The sequence below is a fragment of the Phacochoerus africanus genome, chromosome 11 (assembly GCF_016906955.1).
Source record: "Phacochoerus africanus isolate WHEZ1 chromosome 11, ROS_Pafr_v1, whole genome shotgun sequence".
Classification (NCBI taxonomy): Eukaryota; Metazoa; Chordata; class Mammalia; order Artiodactyla; family Suidae; genus Phacochoerus; species Phacochoerus africanus.
This window is the reverse complement of record NC_062554.1, coordinates 85,248,040-85,255,562: the sequence shown is the minus strand read 5'-3', so window position 1 is coordinate 85,255,562 and position 7,523 is coordinate 85,248,040.

The following is a 7,523-nucleotide window of genomic DNA, read 5'->3' as shown; positions in this document are numbered from 1 at the left end:
AAACTCAGATATTTAGGAAAGAGGAGCCCTAGAAATGGCCAATAAATGGGTAGGTATAAACAAGTTTTTCTTTAATTAAAAAAATACATAGAACTGTTCAAAACCAAAAGTAATAGTATTGTATTTAGTAGTATATAACCTTTGTAGAGGTAAAGTATATGACAACTTTTTTTTTTTTTGTCTTTTTGCCATTTCTTGGGCCGCTCCCGCAGCATATGGAGGGTCCCAGGCTAGGGGTCGAATCAGAGCTGTAGCTGCCTGCCTACGCCAGAGCCACAGCAACGGATCCGACCGTTGCGTCTGCGACCTACACCACAGCTCACGGCAATGCCGGATTGTTAACCCACTGAGTAAGGGCAGGGATCGAACCGCAACCTCATGGTTCCTAGTTAGATTCGTCAACCACTGCGCCATGATGGGAACTCCCATATGACAACTATTATACAAAGGATGGGGGAGAGGGTAGACAGACCTCTCGGTAACAAGCCACTTATATTTCATGCAAAGTTTAACAATAAACTGAAACCACTAGAGCCATCACTAAAAAGATAAAGAGGTATAACGAGAAAGCGATAAATTAAAATGGAATTTTAAAAAGTATTCAATTAATTCTAAAAGTAGGCAGGATAAGACGAAAAGAGGACTAAAAAATAGATGGGACAAATAGGAAAAAAATTCTAAAGTTGTAGACTTAAATTCAGGGATACCAACAATGAACCAAACACACCTTTTAAAAGAGAAATTATCATGGTGCATTTTTTTTTTTAAAGCAGGACTCAGTTACGTTGTGAACAGTCGCACTTGAAATGTAAAGACACAGGTTTAAAGTACATGAATAAAAAAAGATAGGGCATGCAAACAGTATGCCTTCAAATGGTGGAGTGGCTGTACCGTTAAATCACGTACACCTCAACACAAAGGTCATTACTGGAGGTAAAGAGGACCATTTCATAAGGAAAAATCACCTAATTCATGACAAAAACGTAAAAAAATGTGTATGCATCTGATGATAGACCTTCCAGATATATGAAGCAATATAGGTCAAATTAAAGAGAGAAATGGACAGTTTATGGTCAGGCTTGATTTTAATATCCCTTTCTCGGCAATGGATACAACCAATGGGCAAAGAAATAATTACAGACAGGTTCTCTGAACAATACCATCAACGACGATGACCTTACTGATGTTTACAGAACATTACACACATCACCTGTAGATTACACATTATTTTCAAGAGCATGTGGTACATTTACCAAGACAGCCTAAACGAGGAGCTGTAAAACAAGTCTCCATAAACTTGAAAGCTCCAAAATCATACTGTGCATGAAATTAAGCTAGGAAGCAGTAACCACAATACATTAGAAAAACTCAAATGTCTGGAATTTAATTTAATTTATTTATTTATTTGTCTTTTGTCCTTTTTAGGGCCAAACCCGTGGCATATGGAGGTTCCCAAGCTAGGGGTTTAATCAGAGGCGTAGATATAGCTGCTGGCCTACACCACAGCCACAGCAACACCAGATCCTAACCAAGTCTGAGACCTACACCACAGCTCACAGCAATGCTGGATCCTCAACCCACTAGTGAGGCCAGGGATTGAACATGCAACCTCATGGTTCCGAGTCGGATTGGTTTCCACTGCCCCACAATGGGAACTCCAAATATCTGGAATTTTAAAATGCACTTGTAAATAGTTCCCAGACCATTGTCACAGTTCACAGTATTTCAGATGCCATTTAGTATGTCCATGCTATGATGTTAAATATGTTTTGATGCAAAGAGAGACAGAGAACAATGTTTAGACTCTATTTACTGTAAAAAATAAGTTAAATCTAAATCTGGTCTGTTCCGCATCATCCTAAAGTGAGTATCTTTGTTTACCGAAAGGGGGAGGAAATTTCCCCCTAGTATTTCAATTTTCTAATATGTTTTTGTATTTACATTTAACATTTATTTTAATGTGAACAAAAGACTAGAGGCTATATTAGCAAAGTAAACAGCTTTTCTAAATCCATGGAAAAGCTTTAAGATTTGGCCAAAAGAAAGATAAATGATCAGATATTTCATCTGTTGTTTTTTTTAATCCTCACCATTAATATGCCATCAAAATTTTTAAATATTTTTCTTACAAGCTGGTTAACCTAAATGAAATCCTATCTAGACCACCATATGCATGTACATGTAAAATTCATCTTTTCTTGCTCTATTTCCCTATGGTCCTCTCTGTGATCCAGAAGATTTTGAGAAAACTCATCTCCCAGATTGCATTTAGAAAAGCTGCTGCTTGTTACTGCAAAATCTGTTACTGTGCTTATTGATAAGCTAATGAAAAGAAGAGAAAAAAGGAAAGGGAAAAAAAAACCAAAAAACACTGAATACATTGTCATTTCATTGCCCAATAAGAAGATAAGAAATTGAGGGAAAGAAAAGTTTTTAGAAGAAAAGGTAACTTCAGAAGGTGTTTCCAGACACTTGGGAATGAGTTCACATTAGCTTACAACCATTTCTATAGCTACATGGCATGGCATTGACATCTTCTATCCTCTTAAATCAGAAGAGAAAAAAACAAAACCCCTTACTGAAGCACGCCAGGTCATTTTGACCTCAGAGATATTTTCCAGTCTCTGGTCAAGGCTTAAAAAATAATAGTGAAACTAATCATCTCACTAACCACTTATCGTGTGCCAAAGCCCAGTCCTGCCTTTATTCTAAATGTCCTCCTACCCTTATGTCATTTTAGGGATATGTTCCAAGGTAATCTGACACCCGAAGTTTAAGTTAGGTTCTTAAACCTAACCATACCAGAATCACCAGAATCTGTCAGAATCACCAGAAGGGCTTCTTAAAATAGATCGCTGGGTCTACCCCCAGACTTTCTGATTTAGCAGGTCTCATGTGGATCCTGACAATTCTCATTTCTAGCTGCTGGTCTGGGGTCTACACTTTGAAAACCATCGGGTTTTCCTATTTGAGAGGAAAGAGAATGATAAGAAATGTTCCGGGATTGACTCAAAGGATTTTTTCCTATTGGAAGAAGTCAAAACTGTCTGAATTGAAATGTTTCAAACTCTCTCATACCTCTTAAGAATACCTTATTATATCAGAGGAGACAGGAATTTGAGAGAGCTAGGTGAGGTAGGAGGCAGGTGGGCCCCTGGGCTGAGAACAGATGGAACTTGTTAAGCCAACTAAATTGAGCCTTGCTTCTCTCTGACACCTCAAGGAGAAAGTTAATTGCAGGAGCTGAGCTCTGCTGGAGTAAAAAGATGACCATTTCAATCACTCCTGGGGTCAAGAAGAACGCCCCAATTTCACATGTACAGGAAGGCTCCTAGGGGTCAGAAAGGGGGAGGGTGCCAGATCATAATAAGGCCTGATACCATCCCCGCACACTTTGCTCTGGAATTCATCTTTCCAAAAGATGTGCACGCATATATGGGAGGGTCCTGTGTCCAGTCAGGTGTGAGAAATAAAACCATTGGCAAAGGTAAACAAAGGCCCAGAAGAACTGTCCTATATAAGTGATTTAAATCACCTCTCTGCGGTGCTCCTCACTCATGGGGACCCCCCACTTTAGGGTGTATGTTATTTCTTTGCTTCTGACTTTACTTCTCTGTGTGCTCTCCCACATGTTGTGCTGTGACTCTTACAATAAACTTTATACCTGTTTTCATCATCTTTGCCTTCTCGAAACGTTTTTTGCTTTTAGCAGGGGGCAAAAATCAGGGCAATTCTGCTTCTAGACCTCTAGCTGGTCTAGTGGCTAGACTCGTGGTTTTCCTCCAGGCTGCCCAGGTTCAATTCCTAAGCAGAGAATTTAGATCTCGATTCAAGCCATCACCCACTGCTGCCTCTCTGAGATCATAGGGAAGAAATTATAGAAATTGAATAGCTTTTGAGTTAGTCTAAAATCAAGGTCTATTCTAGGTTGCTCCAAGATACCTGTTACTAAGGGTTTAGAAACCAGCTGGCAACTGGGTTTTAGCCCAGTTGTTCTCAGTGTGTGGTCACTGGTCCAGCAGTACAGCATGACCTAGGAACTTGTTAGAGATGGGAAGCCACAGGTCTTACCCCAGGTGTACTGAGTCAGAAATTCTGGCATTATTGTCAACAACCTGTAATGAACACACCCTCCAGATGATTCTGATGCATGATAAAAGTTTGGAAACTGGTGCTTTAGACCTGTGATAGTTTCCTTTTCTTAGACCTGCTCTAGGATGGAGAGGGTAGGCTGAGGGGTTCATAGTTGGTCAAAATTGTGTGGTCAGCATTCACAATGTACTATTTTGAGTCTAGACAGTCCTCGTGAGAAAGTATTTTTGCTTCTTTTGGAAATAAAGGATAGGGTCAAATCGTGTTATAAATTACAGCTCCACATTTTATTAGCTCAGTTTCAAAGAAAAGCACAATCTATAATGATGGATTTCCACCTAGTACATGAATCCAGATTCTAAGTGGCAGTCAGGCTACAGTCCCAATGCTGGATTTTCGAAAGAAGGCATAGGAACACATTAGGATGAATTTATGATCAACCCTTGAAAAAGGAGTTCTTAAGGCACATTTGCTCATTTATGCTTTTAAACATTTCTAAAAGACCCACTTCCTGCCAAGCTATGCTGAATGGAGATGAAAGATAGATACAGAGATAAGCAAAATACAACTCACCTCCTCTGTTGAAGACCTAATGGACTGCAGAAGTCAGCAGAGGAGTGGACCTTGGTAACCATCTGGCAGGGTGGTTCTCCTGTGGTCCTGACACCCGGAAGATCCGTTATCATCCATTGTCCTCAGATTGACTCAACCTACTGAGTCAGAAACTCAGTGGAGGGAGGGGGAAGGGGTGGTCTGCAACCAATTTTAAGCCCTTTGGGTGATCCTGATGCGTGCTGAGATTTAAGAACCAGCAATCCAGCCTAATTAGGTCACAGACTGAAGAATCTGGGAATCTAAAGAAAACAGAGTTTTGCTTGTAACTTGGGATTTTGTGAACAGTGACATCGCAGTTTAAGGACCGGTCTTGTCCAAGCCCATATTTTACCATTAAGCAGAGTAAATACCAAGCATTTAGTGACTTGCTAATTAGTTAAACAGTTAATTAATGACAGAATGGGGCCTCCAAGCTCAAGCCAACCAATTCCAAGTTCATCTTTCTACTCCTCTGCTTACACAGCAGCAAAAGCAAAATGCGGGCAGTTCCTGTTATGGCACAAGGGAAATGAATCCAGCCAGGAACCATGAGGTTGCGTGTTCAAACCCTGGCCTTGCTCAGTGAGTTAAGGATCCAGCATTGCAGTGAGCTGTGGTGTAGTTCACAGATGCGGTCCGGATCTGGCGTTGCTGTCGCTCTGGTGTAGGCCAGTGGCTACAGCTCTGTTTAGACCCCTAGCCTGGGAACCTCCATATGCAGCAGTGCAGCCCTAAAAAGAAAAAAAAAAAAATTGAAAAAAAAAAAGCAAAATGTGGGCACAAAGGACACTCAGTTGAAGCCATGGTAATCTATAATTTAATTTAAAAACCTATTTTGCCCCTATAAAATGGGACTACTCCTTCAGAGAAGGCTTTTTTTTTTTTTCTGTAATGACTGCTGTGAGGAAAAACATGTGTTCCAAAACTACCTCTGATGAGCAGATGTGCACGTCATAATTATTCTGTGTCAAAAGAAAATCATGCAACATTTTCACTCATTAAAAAAATGTTCTCATGTTCTTGCTGAAAGGGTGGTGTATTATTGTTTGTAGACTGTGTCCACTTAATCACGTACCAGAAAAGAACTAAACACAAAAAATGACAGAAAAACAAGGTAAAGCTGAAGGCATTAGCAAAATAATGCTGCATGCAGCCACTTCAAATACAGGCAAAATGAGCCTGTGCTGTCAGAACCCAGGATGATTTACCTCAAGGAGGTCGAGGCTGGGGGCAGGGACTCTGCTCACATTCACTTCATTTGTGCTCAGATCACACAGGTGTGCTTAGTTTCTATTCAATCCATAAACTATACATTTTTTCTTTGTTATACATCAATATATAGCTGAAATCCACACCAAACCAAGGAAGAGAGATTTTAGGTATATAAAGATTCGCTCTAAAAAGTTGTTTTCCATGAAAGAAATGTTTTACTTCCTCTATACTGCCATGGCCCTTTTACTTATGGAAAAAAAGGAAGGGAACTCTCAGCCTACCATTTTTCAAAAGAACAGAGTGAAAAGAAACAATTGCCATTAGCAGGGAGAAGGTGAGGTCAGATGAATCAACTCAGTTGGGGACACCACGTTAGCTCAAAACAGCCAATTCTATAGCCATGCAGGACCTGACATGTTTCCAGACTGCTGGTTTTCTTGGCTTGACAAGGAAATATTTTCATTTCCCTCACTTTTGCAATTTTACAAATTGGATCTGCTGAATTCCAGAAGTTTGAACTTTCCTATTTTTAAAGGTTAACAGATAATTTTAAAATTTATTATTGAAATGATATTGCCAAGGAGGTAAATGCCTTTAAATGCACAAATGCGAATTCAGAAAATAAGACCACATTGTGTTAAAATTATTCAAATCCCTTGACCCAAATTCCATTTTTTTCCCCAACCATAAGATGAACAAAGACTTATGTAGCGATTTTTTAAATGGTTGTTTTTAAAAGAAAACTTTATAAAATACTTTATGTCGAACATAAAGAATTAAATTATGTCCCATCCATACCAAGGACAATTTATATATTTTAAAATCATGATATGGTAAATTGGTATCAAACACTACTTAAATAAGGAGCAGGATAAAAAGGTGATTACAGAATGGAGTTAATTTTCTAAAGAATTTAGGAAAACCATATTTGTAAAAATATAAAATCATTAGAAGTCCTCATTTCTGTGGCAGAATACTATGCAATATACTTTCTTCTGAAAGCTTATTTATACTTTCCAAAAAAAAATGTATTAATTTTTTTAAATTAAAAAGATATTGCTTGCTCTCTCTAAAGAAATCTAAGTATACAGAGTAAAAAAGAGAAAATTCTCCTTCTGCTTTCATTTTCTCAGCCCTGTCCAAGACTTATGCAGGAATAACAATTATTAAAGAATATTATTCACTTTCTGTGTAATTATAAAGGTATATTATATACACACATAGTTTTTATTAATGGAGAAATACATTATTTTTAACTCGTATTTTCTTTAATGATATGAACTAATTTGAGCCTACCAAATTTGCTGATATGGATTTATCATAATTTATTTAACTAGTTTCCTTCTCATACATATTTTTTTTTTATTAGCCATGCCCATGCCATGCATAACCCTGAGCTACTGCAGTGACACCACACCAGATCCTTAACCCACTGCACCACAAGGGAACTCCTCTTATAGACATTTTAGAATAAACATTTTAAGAATATCTTAATTCATTCCAGATTTATTACTGATAGAGTGGACATTGCACTTATGCCTGTGGGTGCACCTGCGGAATGGTTTCTATGTTAGAAGTGCTCAAAGAATATACATATTTTAATCTCAATATTTGTTAGATTTTAA